We start from the raw sequence: 14,579 nt of genomic DNA, 5'->3' as shown, positions 1-14,579 counted from the left end.
GGGCGGAGCTGACACTGCCTGCTCTTTAACTCTGGAGATTGACCTTGACCCATTTGCTGTGTGGATAAAAAGTGACCAGGGAGGCGGGAGCTACACAACACAACACAGAAGGTGTAGAAAGCTGTTGTGACCACCTAGAGTGGAGGTAGTCAGTGTGTAAGGGCCGCCTACACTGTCTGTTCAATAAGGTAGCAGTGGGAGTGGAGGCTGTGTCTTGTATCAGCAAGATACAGGGTGGGTGCTCTTGTCTTTTTCTCAGGTGACTTGCTCTCCTGTTGACAGGCCCTGACGCCACCACTTCAAACATGGTCCTCACCAGGAAACGTGCTTCCCACGCAAAGACTGTGTCAACCCAGACAGAGGGTCTGCTCAATAATGTGGTGGTTCAGGTCTCTGGCTGCCCGGAGTGCCTCAGCCTGCTGCTGCCGGGGGAGGATGGGAAGGATGCCACTTGCGTGCAGTGTGAGCAGCTGGATGAGCTGCTCAACCTGGTGGTGGAGCTTAGGGAGGAGGTAGATAGACTGCAGACCATCAGAGGGTGCGAGGGGGAGATTGACTGGTGGAGTGACTCTCTGCAAGAAAGGTGCAGAGATTGCACTTCCCAGATTGAGGGAGTAATGGACCCTCTCTCTCATCATAGTCAAACAGGGAGAGACAGCTTGAGAGGAGGAGGAATGGCAGCAGGTCTCAGCCCAGCGTCGCAGGCAACCCCCATCCCGACCTACCTCGGTTCCCCTGGTCCCTCTCTGTAACAGGTATGAAGCCCTGAAACCAGAGGGAGTGGTGAGTGATGATGACGTGGGAGCACTGCCGCCAAACTTGCCAAAGGTGAGGCGGTCAGCTCCACGTTTGAAGACTGCCTCCTCCAAGAAAGAAAGGAGGGTGAGTTGCCTACAACTCTCTTCTGGGAGAAACAGAGGGTCCAATATGTCAGCCTGACCCTACCTGTAGGGAGGTGTGCTGCCTTCCTGTGGCCCAGGTCAGGGATATTTCTAGAAAACTCCCCAGCCTTATCCGCCCGTCTGATTATTATCCTTTATTGATAGTTCAGGCCGGCAGCGATGGGATCACTAATAGAAGCCTGAGGATTATAAAAAATGATTTTAGGAGACTGGGGAAGTTAGTTGATGGAGCGGGCATACAAGTAGTGTTTGCCAGTATTCCCTTGGTGGCAGGGACAAACACCGAGATGACCAGGAAAAGCCATCTTATAAATGCATGGCTGAGAGGCTGGTGCAAGCGCAAAAATTTTGGATTCTTTGATCATGGGGTGGTCTATTCGACACCTGGCCTGAGATCTGCTGATGGGAATTGCCTGTCTCCAAAAGGGAGATGGATACTTGCCCAGGAGGTGGTGAGACTTGTAGAGAGAGCTTTAAACTAGATAGGAAGGGGAAGGGGATAAAGCCAGGCCTACTAGAGATCAGCCTGGGGAAGTGATGTTGGGATTAGGTGAGAGGCGAGGGGCTCAGCTGAGGTGCGTCTACACTAATGCACGCAGCATGGGCAACAAGCAAGAAGAGTTGGAAGCCATTGTGCAGCAGGCAAACTATGACCTAGTTGCCATAATGGAAACGTGGTGGGATTGCTCCCATGACTGGAGCGCTGCAATGGATGGCTACAAACTCTTTAGGAAGGATAGGCAAGGAAGGCGGTGTGGTGGTGTTGCTCTCTACGTTAGGGAATGCTTTTATGCTACTGAGATTGGGACTGGGGAAGATAACGTTGAATCCCTTTGGGTAAAGATCAGAGGAAGGGCTGACAAGACAGGCACCCTGGTGGGCGTCTGTTATAGACCTCCAAACCAGGATGAAGAGACAGATGAGGTATTCTATAAGCAGCTGGCAAGAGCTGCACAGTCGCCAGCCCTTCATGGGGGACTTTAACTTCCCTGACATATGCTGGGAGTACAGCACAGAAGAAGCAATCTAGGAGGTTTCTGGAATGCATAGAGGATAACTTCCTGATGCAGCTGGTCAGAGAGCCCACGAGGGGAACTGCCCCACTAGACCTGCTGTTCACAAACAGGGAAGGTCTGGTGGGAGATGTGGAGGTTGGAGGCTGTCTTGGACAGAGTGACCATGAAATGATACATTTCTCGATTCATGGTGGAGCCTGGAGGGGGAATAGTAAAACTGCTACCTTGGACTTCAGGAGGGCAGACTTTGAATTGTTCAAGAGACTAATAGGGGGAGTCCCCTGGCATTCAGTCTTAGCGAGTAAAGGGGTCCAAGAGAGCTGGTTGCTCTTCAAGAAGGAAGTCTTAAGGTGGCAGGAGCAGGCAGTCCCCCTGAGCTGCAAAATGAGCTGGCGGGAAAGAAGACTGGCATGGATGAATAGGGAGCTATTCTTAAGGCTCTGGGAGAAAAAGAGAATCTACCACCTGTGGAAAGAGGGACAGGCAACTCAGAATGAATACAAGGAAGTCATTAGGATGTGTAGAGGTGAAATCAGAAAGGCAAAAGCCCAGCTTGAATTTAACCTGGTCGCTGGGGTGAAAAGGAATAAGAAACTCTTTTATAAATACACTAACAGTAAGAGGAGGACAAAGGAGAATATCCACTCTTTGCTGGATGAGGCTGGGAATGTGACCACTGAGGATAAGGAAAAGGCGGAGGTTCTGAATGCCTTCTTTACGTCTGTCTTTAAAAGTCAGACCAGTTATCCTCAGGATACTCCTCTCTCTGACCTGGTAATCTCAGCTGGGGAGCACACTAACCCCCCTGTGATTCTGGAAGAAACAGTCAGAAACAGTCAGAGACCTACTACTCCAACTGGACTCCACAAGTCTATGGGGCCAGATGAGATCCACCCGAGAGTGCTGAGGGAGCTGGCGGAGGTGATAGCCAAGCTGCTTTCCATCATCTATCAGCGCTCCTTGTTGACTGGTGAGGTCCCAGAAGACTGGAGGCTTGCCAATGTGACTCCAATTTACAAGAAAGGTCATAAGGAGGATCCGGGGAACTACAGGCCTGTTAGCCTGACCTCGGTGCCAGGGAAAGTTATGGAGCAGATTGTCTTGAGGGAGATCATGCGGCATGTGCAGGATGACCGGGAGATCAGGCCTAGCCAGCATGGGTTCATGAAGGGCAGGTCCTGTTTGACCAACCTGATCTCCTTCTATGATCTAGTGACCCATCTGGTGGATGAGGGAAAGGCTGTTGATGTGGTCTACCTAGACTTCAGCAAAGCCTTTGACACTGTCTCCCACAGTATTCTCCTGCAGAAGCTGGCAGCCCAAGGCTTGGATGGGCACACTCTTGGCTGGGTAAGGAGCCGGCTGGAGGGCCGGGCTCAGAGAGTGGTGGTGAATGGAGTTAAGTCCGGCTGGCAACCGGTCATGAATGGTGTTCCCCAGGGGTCGGTGCTGGGGCCTGTCCTCTTCAATATCTTTACTGATGACCTGGATGAGGGCATCGAGTGCACTCTCAGTAAATTCGCAGATGACACCAAATTGGCTGGAAGTGTGGATCTGCCTGGGGGTAGCGAGGCCATACAGAGGGATCTGGACAGGCTGGAGAGCTGGGCTGAAGCCAGCGGGATGAGGTTCAACAAGGCCAAATGCCGGGTCCTGCACTTCGGCCACAACAACCCCAGGTGACGCTACAGGCCTGGGGCGGTGTGGCTGGAGGACTGCGTCGAGGAAATGGCCCTGGGGGTATTGATTGATACTCGGCTGAACATGAGCCCACAGTGTGCCTGGGTGGCCAAGAAGGCCAATGGCATCCTGGCTTGCATCAGAAACAGTGTTGCCAGCAGGAGCAGAGAGGCGGTTGTTCCCCTGTACTCAGCACTGGTGAGGCCGCACCTCGAGTACTGTGTCCAGTTTTGGGCCCCTCACTGCAAGAAAGACATTGAGGCCCTGGAACGTGTTCAAAGGAGGGCAACAAAGCTGGTGAGGGGTCTGGAGCACCGGCCGTATGAGGAGAGGCTGAAGGAGCTGGGAATGTTCAGCCTGGAGAAGAGGAGGCTCAGGGGAGACCTCACTGCTCTCTATAACTTCCTGAAGGGAGGTTGTAGTGAGCTGGGGGTCGGCCTCTTCTCTTGTGTCATTAGTGATAGGACCAGAGGGAATGGTTTCAAGCTACAGCAGGGGAGATTCAAGCCGGACATCAGGAAGTATTACTTTTCAGAAAGGGTGGTCAGGCACTGGAATGGACTGCCCAGGGAGGTGGTGGAGTCGCCAACCCTGGGGGTGTTGAAGGAAAGACTGGATGCTGTGTTGAGGGACATGGTTTAGTGGGAGCTATTGGTGGCAGGTGAACTGGATGATCTTTTAGGACTTTTCCAACCTTGGTGATTCTATGATTCTATGAAATGCTTCACTTCTTACATAACTAATTTAAGATTACCCTTAAAGCAAGCCAGCTCTAAGTAAAAAACAAACTAGAGTTGTAACTCCTAATACAGCATTATTACAAATGTTTTTAATAAACAAGTGGAGATGGGGCAGGAGGGATTTGGAGTGGATACTGCATGTGGCACAGTTGTACTCAGGTTCTTTGTTTAAGGCTACATTCAACACAAAAAACTTTTGGATAAATCACAGAATCATAGAATGGCCTAGGGTGGAAGGGACTGTGAAAATCATCCTGTTCCAAGTCGCCTGCTGTGGGCAAGATTGCCAACCAAACTGCCCGAGGTTCCATCCAACCTGGCTTTGAACACCACCAGGGATGAGGCATCCACGAAGTCTGTGGGCTTTGCCAGTGCCTCACCAACCCGTGAGTAAAGAATTTTTTCCTAACCTCTAACCTAAATTTCCCCTTGTACAAAGCCCTTTACTCTTGTCCTATCACTTTCAGATCACATAAAAAGTCAATCTCCTCCTGTTTGTAAGCTCTCCTCAAGTACTGAAAGGTCGCAATGAGGTCTCCCCAGAGTCTTCTCTTCTCCAAGCTAAATGAGCTCAACTCTCTCAACCTCTTTGGACAGGAGAGGTGTTCCAGCCCTCTGATCATCCCCATGACCCTCCACTGGACACACTGCAACAGCTCCACAACCTTCTTGTGTTGGGGGCGCCAGGCCTGTACATAGTATAGACTGGGATTTATGAGGGTAGAGCAGAGGCGAACAATCCCCTCTTCTCCCCATGGGGGACCTCTCTTTTGATGCAGCGTAGGATGCTGTTGGCCTTTTGGGCTGCAAACTGCTGGCTCACATTGAGTGGTCCATCCACCAGCAGCCCCAGGTCCTTCTCCCCAGTACTGCTTTCAATGAGTTCTCTCACTCTGCAGACATACCTGGGATTGATCAGACCCAAGTGCAACACATTGCACTTGGTTTTACTGAATATTTTTATGGGCCGACTTTTCAAGCCTGTCGAGATCTCTCTGGATGACATCTCTTTCTTCCATAATACAGACTGCACCATTCAGCTTAGTGCAAGTTTGTACTCAGTTTCACTATCTATAATGGACCAGCTTCCTCTTCACAGTGCACTCTGCTGGCTTCCCTGCATGTAGGAGCATCCCACAGCCAGACCCACATGGCCTCTGCTCTCCTACTTCACCTTCTTGACTCCTGATGCAGTGTAAGTTTTCTTCCTCCCACCTGGCTGACTCAGGACACTGCTTTTGCATAGTGAAGTGCCTTCACCTGTTGAGCATAATATTTAGATTAATTTGCACACTTACAAAAAGCTCAACAGAAATATTTGAATGGGAAAATGTAAGTGGCTCATTACCGGCTCCTGACTGAGATTAGGCATGACTGCAATTAATCACTGCAGGATGACATTAAGCTTAATGTGACTGACCTCCTCTGCAATCTTGAAGAGAGCATAATGATTACAAAGAGTAGATAACAATAATGGTGCTGCTTCCTGCCTAGACATATGTGTTCTGCAGCACTAGCACTGTTTACTATTTCAACTGTTTCTTCCATCAACAAAAAAACTGAATTGACTTTCATATGTGGCCTCATTTGTACAAGGTAGTTTTCTCAGATATAAACTAGTTTACATGAAAATACCTGGTCAACCTCTCACAGTATTGCTATACAGTAGTTATGGATCAGAGTCAGGGATGCTAGTCACAGGATGCAATGCTGTCAGAGACCAAATACAACAACTTCCACATCAGCAGCACACAGTTATATATGGAGTTGGTAGGCAGACAATCCATCACCTGCTGAGTACTTCTTCTCTGGAGACATTCAAAATCCACCTGTATGCTTTCCTGGACAACCTGTTGTAGGGAACCTGCTTTAGCAGAAAGTTGGATGGGATGATCTGCAGTGATCTCTTCCAATGCTTAAAATTCAGTGAGATGGCATTCCACAGTGAAAGCATGTGACCTCGACACTGTCAATATGCACTTTGTTCAGTGACAGTGGGTGCTACTCTTTGGCTTCAAGCCATTGCAACATTCTGCTAGCCTGGCAAAACTGCATGGCACTGCAGCAGGGAAGTAGATGAGAGCAGGTGGATCACACTTGGACTCTTTGCTGAGCACCCAAAGCTCAGCAAGACCCTACTTACACCTTTAGAGGTGGAAAATAACATCATAGCACATCTTGTTCTGAGTGGCTGGCACCTGGCTTCTGCACAGCAAAGGGAGTATGAGATGAATCCACCAGGTAACAACCCTTCTGCTATACATATTTCCAGTGTGTAGGAGCTGTTTAAATGCAAGTGCACTTTACATAAGGACATCAGAGTGTGCCAAGCATTTAATTCATATAACTGCTGTGGAGATGAGGTGCTAGTTCTTTGCTGTATGTTCTTGTGCAGTACAGAAACTCCCATGACACCTGTGTTCTAACTATTAATACAACTTCAAACAACTGATACTGGTAACGTTGCTGAACACAGCTTTGGCCAGACTAGTATGTTGATTTCTGCATTCTCAAAAAAAGCACTGCAATTAAGAACTGTCTGCATATTAGATGGGTTTCTGGAAAGGCAGAGAAGATGTGAGCTCCCAGAAGTGCTCTGTGTGGGCTTTTTTCCAGGTGAAAAGCATGCTTTAACCAACAAGTCAAAAAGCCTGCTCCCTGGTCCTTTGGCTACACTGCAATCTGAGCCGTAGTGGACTCATTTTTCCAGCCCTGAAACCAGTCCCCACATGCTAGATATGAGCTGCCATGAAGAGCTGTCACTTACCCATCTATCTGGCGCACCTCTTAGCAGCAGAGCTGCATTGCACTCACTAGCAAGAGACATATTGTTTGCTAAGGCTGTTAACTCCTGCTACAGATTCTGATCTCAAATATTTATTTTAATAAGAGATGTGCTTGTTCCTTGTCACTTTTGTTACATTTACTGATACAACAAAGCAAACGTATGAGAAGGTGTCTTTCTCAAGTGTTTTGCTAGTATGAGAACTGCAGATTTAGCCCTGCACCACATTAAGCTTCCTGTAAAGTGCATTATCAGAACAGGGCAAAACTCAGGGCAGTCCTCTTGCCTTGCTTCAACAGCAAGGATGACTGATGGATGGCATATACCTACTGTTTGTGAACAGCTAGGTAGCTTCCAAGATGAAAAACTACTTATTTCTAAAAGCAGAATTTCTGATCTTACAAGCTGAGTAACAGATAGAAATGGCTGCCATTTAATCTTTGTTCCCAATATTGGCTTGCTGTCTCTGCCATTAATAAATCTTAGAATAAATGGAACAGGGATAGTAAGATCAGTGTTGGCTGTTCCTGATCAACACTCATTCAATGGCTTTTGGGAAACAGAGGTGTTCAGAGCCCACAGCACATCTGATGTTGGCAGTATTGATGGCTTCAGCTGGCTGCAGAAAGAGCTACAGTTTCAAAATGCAGCTGTTGGTAAAGGCTACTGCTGCATTGCTCTCCTGCAGCATATGGGGACTGCAGGGCACACTGCTCAGCTGTGTATAGAAATCACTCTGAAAATGCTTCAAGTGACACTGTGGTGCCCAGTCTCAGCTAATGACCAAGGAAGAGAAATGCTTCAGTCTGTCCCTCACAGGGCAATAAAGAAGTCCTGGAGGATTGCTCCACGATTGCTGTGCTGCAGCACCTCCAGCACCAGGCCTGCAGTCACCATCTGCAGCCAGGACTCTGCTGGCAGCTGCTGGTCCTGTCCAGTGACTGCACCAAGTCAAGGGCCTTGAATGGCCGTGTCAGTCCTTCCACACATGGTGCTGCTGAGTCACAGCTCTGATGGGCACACTCTCCTAGGTCAAGTTGCAGGTGGCTCAGATGTCTCAATGCAAGGAAAGGTATTCTAAGGAAAACACAAGGATTTCTACCTTGCTCTATTAAGTAGAGCCTCAGTGAGACAGGAGATTTGGAAGGGCTTTTGTTTGTTAGGATGTTTAACCAAACCTTGAAAGGGATGTGTTTTGTCAAAATGCTTCTCACTGCGATATTATGGCGGAGCAAAGTGAATGTGATTGTGGAACAGGCTATCCAGGGAAGTGGTGGAGTCACCATCCCTAGAGGTGTTTAAGAATCATGGAGATGTGGCACAGAGGGACATGGTTAGTGGGCATGGTGGGGATGCACTGATGGTTGGACTTGATCTTAGAGGTCTTTTCCAAGCTTAATGATTCTATGATTCTATAAAGCAAAGGAAACAAAACACAGTGAGTCTGTGAAGGGTCGATAGCCTGCTTGAAAATTTTCAGAGACTTATTAGACGACTTTCTGTGATATTTAGATTCAGTGAATTTATGAATTCTTGTCACAAATAAAAGCACTGCTAGGTCTGTGTTTCTACAATTTTATTGTTCCCTGGCTATACTGGTGTCTTCAGATATTATCCATGCTACTCAGTCAGGCAGAGCTCCTCCTGAAGTTCTACAGCTCTGCCAAAACAGAAAGCATGACAAAAGTCCTGATTTTTCAATTGCACTTCTCCTCACTTGTGAACAGGAAAGTGACTACTATATGCTCTCCATTCCCTCTGTCTGCATATTTTCTTTATTTCCTGAACAACATCATGTTGGATGTGGTATTTCACTGACATAACCAATCCTCAGACATTCAGAACCTTCTCTAAAAATGCTGATTATTTTCATAATCACCTAAAAGTAGAATTGCTCTTTTTGTAATGAGGTGATGACACATGACAATCAGTGGAGCATTTTTATTCTGTCCCTTCAGACACATTAAGCAGACTTTAGTGCTCTAATATAAAGAGGTTTGGTGAGCAATGCATTAGGCAGAGTCCTGCAAGGCGCCTGCAGGGCTGTGCTGTGAGCAGACTCACACACACTTCCTCAGCACCACTCCTGTGCGTCAGCAATAGGGCACTTCAGCTCACAGTTGGGCAATCCCAGAATGCTCACATTGCACCTTACATGCAGGACTGAGCCCTGCCATTATCTTATTGGCTAGGGAAACCTCACTCCCTGACATGGAGTCCTTCTGTCTCTGGATTCAGACAAGTTTTTTCTGTCTCCCAGACAGGTTTCTAAAATTGGGAAAGTTCCTGGAAATAGGGGAAGATCCTTGGAAATGCGCCTAGAGAAACCTTGAAATGCCTGGGCACTTGAACAGTGTCACACAGGATCAGTATCTGCAGGAAGAGATAAAGCACAACATCAGTGTTTTCCTTACAGCTCTACAGGATAAACTCCAATCTGCTCCAGTGGGAAGGGAAGGCACTTAAGGGTGAGTGTATGTGACTCTGGGAAGTGAATTACCAGATTACGTTAAAAAAAAAGCTTCTGTAGGACATAAACCTACCAGAAACTTCTGTAAGTTGAGCTGAATACTACACTAAAACAAATATTTCATGAATTACAACATATTTATTCAGTATCACTCAAAAAGGCCTGCTCTCTAATGTCTGAACATACCAAATAAGATAAGGAAGTCTGAAAGATAAAGACAGAGAAAGTAAATATCAAAGTTAAGACAGAATGCCACAGACATAAAGCATGATTCTATTCCCAAGCTCTGTATGCAACACTGCAGAGCCTGATCAAATGAAGGAGGTGCAGAAAGCTACCAAATCCTTTTTTTCCAATGAAAATAATAACACACATTATAAGGCGGTGTTGAACTGTGACCACAGTTGTTCTAAGATAAAGCTGTCATTGACTGCTGAAGTAAATAATATCTTGCTCTGCCTCAAGACTTAGTTTTCCTCTCCTGGAAATCAAAAGGAGACTTTTGCCACTGATTCCATTGGGAGTAAACTCAAATGCAAAAAAAAAAAAAAACCAAACAAACAAACAAACAAAAAAGGCAGAGAAAAACAAGAAGAATTATCTTCAACAGAGATTCAATCCTGCAGCTCCTACAGATCCGATGGACTATATAAGATTTTCCTGTGTAACACGTCAGTGTTTGGCTTAGCTGTAAGAGACAAACAAGTGTATCTGTAATCATTTTAAGCATATCCTCCTTGTATTATTAAACTGACATATACTGTTCAGAATTCTTTACACGTAGTTTAGTGAGCTTGTTAATTGTGTTTGGCCAGCCGTATAGTTGCTTGAAGAAACTTGGTCATCTTCAACAGTCTTGAAATCTATGCAGCCAGCAGCTCTGTCTTCATGTGATTACACAATTGGTTTTCACTCACCCATGCTGAAAGACACTCCAGCATGTGGCACCTTCAAGCTAATGATAAAGTGCTGAGCTGTATCTGCATTTTTAAGTACTTTCCCATATGGAAAAGATATGCGACTTGGCAGCTCCTGGGATCTCGAGAAATCGTTTCTCTTGGCTGCCCAGTCCAGTTCTTTGTAAGACTGGCTCTTGAGTAACATGCAGCTCTTAAAAGTTTAGATACAATATTTCTGCACCTGGAGCTTCAGCCAAAGCAATATGAGGACAGGGCTGCTGGATAATTAAATGTCTCAACATGAGATCAAGGAAGCCAAAGCTGCTAGTTCACTCAAGAACAACCTATCCTCCATGAAGAACTACTGTCATTTTCTGTTTGCCAATTACTCCACAGGACTATGGGGATAGGTGCTATGTGCCTAGGGATACCTGAATATGTACCATTAGTCTGTCCTGGCTATGTGGAGTGGAATATATTTCTTTAGAGTTGGATCTGTAGGAAAATAGCTGTAGTAATATTGTTTGGATCAAATAGAGAACTAAAGAATGGTGCACACCCATGAGCTCATAAGAAAGTACTTAAAGCTCTCCATAAAGTCCAGCTGAGATATCTTCTGTCCCACATAGGTGGATAAACAGGAAAGAGATGAGTATGCTGCTCTAACAAGACATGAACTTTAGATTCTACAATATTTTTGTCAGTAGAAAGAAATCACATTCTTCAACACCTGTAAATATCTTAATAAAAGCAATAGAATTCTCATGTGGAGATTACAGTGAGCTGGCAGTGAGACAAGCCAAGCTAAACAGCTTGGCTGTAGACTAGCTCAACATTCATAGCTCCATAAATGTGTGATCACACTTCAGCCACTGCTATTTCAGACACAGAAATGAATGTAGTGAAAATAATGTCACTCAGACATTATGTAGTTCGTGGAAATAGCCCACTAATCCTTTTGGAATGTGTCTTGAATGGGGCTTCCTCAGTACCAGGTGGGTCAGTGGGCTTGAGAGACAACTGGAGCACCCCATCACTCACAGAACACAGGAAAAGGACATGAGCTTGTGACTCACACCTTAGTCAACTATTTAACTGGGGGGGCAACATCTGTGAACATCATTTAACCTTCTGGAATCATACATATAAATATCTCTAAGTATATACTAAAGTTTTGCAAGACTTTAGTAAATGGTTTTTATGTTGTACTGCTGACATTGATCCTGAATGCATAGTTCATTTAATGCTGATTAATTTCATATTGCTAATGAATCTGTGAACATTTGGATCATGATTTGATTATGATGATGATTTAAACATTTCTACAGCTCTAGAGCTGGAAATGATTGCAGAAGAAGTACAGCAACTTACACTTAAAGCATGGTGAAATATTGTATTCAAACCTGAAACATGATAGTTACCTTCGTAGGGAGGATTAGATACATCCCTGTTCGGTTTCCATAACCTTTTAATATAGATATTTGCCTTTTGTCAGATTTCCAAACATTCTGTAGTTTCTCATTGCAATCCTTTGAAATGAAGGACAAGGAAATTATGCCACATTTTCAAGGCTGATCAAGTTAAGCAGAAATCCATCAAGAGCAGTTTTGACATAACTGATATTATCTCTGGCCTCCAGCCTTACTTTCTCTGTTTCAGGTAAAGATTGTACCTAGGGTTCATTAATTGATGAATCATCTAGTGTGATGTACATACTGTGTTACCAAAGGTATTTCACTGGCTTTGTACATTACTTAAATAAGTAGTGGCACTAAGAATAGATAGGTTTAGTCAAGGTGACAAGCAAAAAGCAAATAGTTTATTACAGATTTACACATTAACAATCAGATGTGTGACAGTCAGTGAATCAGTCAAACAAACTACATAAAACTGGATGTGCAGAAAATTCATCAGGAATATTTATGATGTCTGCTTTGGTGGCAGCTGAGATGTTGACTGACCTCTTAGTAACTTCTAGGTTCAGACTGGACAACAAAAGGAGGAATTTTCTGACTGCTCTGGAGTTTGAGTCTGACTTTGGATAACTCTTAAGGAAACTTTCCTGTCCCATCAAGGACCTTCACTTTATATAAAGTCTTACATAAACTGCTTTTAGAGTGCTGCTCTTTGATGACACTACAGCAGACTGGGCCAAAAGACAGCAGTAGCAGTATGACCTTATTGCTTTACCTTGATACAGCCCTTGAGATACAGCCCTTGACAATGGAATTCTTCCACCTTTTACCGTGGGAAAGCTTGCACCAAACCTATATTGATCTTAGATAGTGTATGAGAGAACTCAATATCAGCCTTTGGCAGGAGATGGCTTCCCATGACTGCAGAGCAAGTTTCTTACCCATTCCAAAGCAATATTTGAAATTCAGCGTTGCCATTCTTTTCAAGAGTGTACATCAGTGTATCTTGAGACAACATGACAATTTTTTATGTTGCATTTTTCCTTCAGGAACACTTAGCACTCCCCATATGTATAAAAGCTGCTTCAGAAGTAATGCCTCCTATTTTATGATGTTGGCCCATTACATCAGAGGTATATGTTGGTGTATGGCAGTAGAGGATGGACGTCACCAACAATATTCCATTATATTTTTTTGCCATGTTGAAGATGGCAGCAGAGGGGCAATCTGACAAAATAGCAACTGACATGGAAGCGCATATGAAGCAAAAGTGTGGAACTGAATTTCTCCATGTAGAAGAAATGGCACCCATTGTCATTCTTTGACACTTGCTGAACATTTATAGAAACCAAACACTGTATGTGAGCACAGTGAGGCAGTGGGTGCTGTGTTTCAACAGTGGTGACAGTGGGTCACATCCACTGGTACAGATTGTTAAAAGTGCGGCATGCAGGCTCTTGTCCATTGCTGGTAAAAATTCACAGCTAATGGTGGTGACTACGTTAAAAAATAGTGGTTTATAGCTGAGAATGAAACCCATCAAAATAGAGTTAATGTGCTCTTTGTATCTGTTGTAGTTCCCATGGAAATAAATAGGAGGCATTACTTTCGGAGCAGGTGAATGCAGGATGGATGAATGAGTAGAATAGTAACAATTCTAGCAGTGGAGCAGATATCTTTAAAATCAGTGACTGCTTTTCAAGTGGAAGTGGGACAAGGAGCGTGAAGTCTATTTTTGGAAATTACAATTTTCTGTTACAATTGGAATGAGAAAGTCCTTGAAGTAGAGGAATATCATATGTTCAAAGGCTTATATGCCAAGGCTTAGGAAAATGTTCCATATCCAGAAAGACAGTACAAAATTTGAACAATCTAGTCTTCAACATAGTTTTAGAATGAAAATCTACCAACTTTAAAAAAAAAAAAGGCAAAATAATTTCATATTGCCTTTATTACCTTCCTGATGTCTGTTTTCCAATAAATAAATCTACTGTTACGTGAACAAACTGTAGGGTACAGAAGAGTACACTGAACGTTAGACTTCCTGACTAAGCCTGTTCAATTGTTCTGTATTGTAAGGGAATGCAGTTCCTCATCATGGGTTTTGCTACCCAAAGTTCAGGAGAACCTTTCAGGGCTGGTGTAAGGTCCATGACAAACTTTGCACTCTTGTGCTCTTTAGTAGATATAAAGCTAATGCACTCATAGAGAGGATTTGATTTTTTTTCCCAAATCTGCCTATCTGCCCTATTACAGCACTGGATCATTTACATAAGTCATGGAGGAATGGATGAGATTTCCTTTGCTCAGAATTCCTCTAAGCTGTCTTGATTGCCAGCAGCAAACCTGGCCATGGAAAACTAGAGGAGCTATCTACAGCTTTTAAAAACAGCACATTGGCACAAATTCTCAGCAACACATATCTCAGTTTTCCTTGAAAAGAGAAGTAAAACTCAAGAGGAGAAGTGAACCTGAGGAAGAAGTGGTTTATGAAAGCTAATAAGAAATGTTGTTATACTTCATCTTGTCTTCTTCATCATAATATGCACAGAAGTAACTTTCTGTTACTTCAGATTTGAGAATTTCCCAAAGTATTCATCTCTTATTTTAAAATGTTTTGGTTTATGTCCAATTTTATAATTCTTAAGTTTAATATGACATAATAATATATG

The 14,579-nt window shown here is 44.5% G+C and overlaps 1 pseudogene; it reads left to right on the top strand.

Annotated features, from left to right (window-relative positions):
- The first annotated feature begins 305 nt into the window (after nt 1-305).
- Nucleotides 306-1,384, top strand: LOC146542360 (uncharacterized; annotated as a pseudogene).
- The last annotated feature ends 13,195 nt before the right edge of the window (nt 1,385-14,579 follow it).

Source organism: Meleagris gallopavo, chromosome Z (genome assembly GCF_905368555.1).
Source record: "Meleagris gallopavo chromosome Z, MGAL_WU_HG_1.1, whole genome shotgun sequence".
In the NCBI taxonomy this organism is placed as follows: domain Eukaryota; kingdom Metazoa; phylum Chordata; class Aves; order Galliformes; family Phasianidae; genus Meleagris; species Meleagris gallopavo.
This window is presented reverse-complemented; position numbering and strand designations above follow the sequence as displayed.